Here is a 777-nt window from a genome sequence, read left to right on the forward strand (position 1 = left end):
AACAGAGACCCATGCTAGAGCTCCTAGGATGATTACGACTCCAGCCATATACTGTTGTACTCACTGTCACTTTTGTACTCCCCCATATTCATGTATCCATGTACTCATGTATATATCCCCCCCACCCCCCCCCCCCCCCATTTTGACTATTAGCATTAGCTTCCCACTCTCCCTAGTTGCTGCTTCCGGATGCCCCCTACTAATGTATTGTGCGGCTAGATACTTACCGTCAGTTCTTTCTTTTCTTTTCCAGACAGTGTATCAGATGTCACATGGTTGTAACTTTGGTCTCATAGGTCACTTTGGCCTTTTGAAGACGTTAATATAACATTTCATTTCTCCCACCAGCCCCCCTGCCCTCTCACTCACAGCCTCAGCATCGGAGATGTATGATATCTTATATCCCTCTTATGGCACTGGATGGAGTTAGACATAGATCTGCATAGCATGCTTGTACTACCCCTTCAGCATATAGAGATGCATCTTGCCTTAGCACTCCATCCACATCCCCAACCCCCTTTATATTGTTTGTATATGGGCTCCACCGATCCATGATGATTCACAGTTGTATCCAGACACATGCACACTTTTTCTTTTCTTTCTTTTCCTTTCCTTCCGATGACCGGAAGAACACAGTTGTATTATTTTTTGTCTCATAGGCCGACTTTGGCCTCTCGTAGACGTTAATATCTCTCTCTCTCTCTCTCTCTCTCTCTCTCTCTCTCTCTCTCTCTCTCTCGGAGAGTGGGAAAGAAGAGAGAAGGTAGTGGTGGCGAA

The 777-nt window shown here is 45.6% G+C and overlaps 1 protein-coding gene across 4 annotated transcripts in view; it reads right to left on the reverse strand.

The window, feature by feature from the left end:
• LOC147638710 (uncharacterized) overlaps positions 1 to 777 on the reverse strand; it is a 157914-nt gene that overhangs the window by 110380 nt on the left and 46757 nt on the right. The gene's annotated exons all lie outside the window — the stretch shown is intronic.

Source organism: Cibotium barometz, chromosome 5 (assembly GCF_041138505.1).
Source record: "Cibotium barometz isolate CiBa-2024 chromosome 5, ASM4113850v1, whole genome shotgun sequence".
NCBI lineage: Eukaryota > Viridiplantae > Streptophyta > Polypodiopsida > Cyatheales > Cibotiaceae > Cibotium > Cibotium barometz.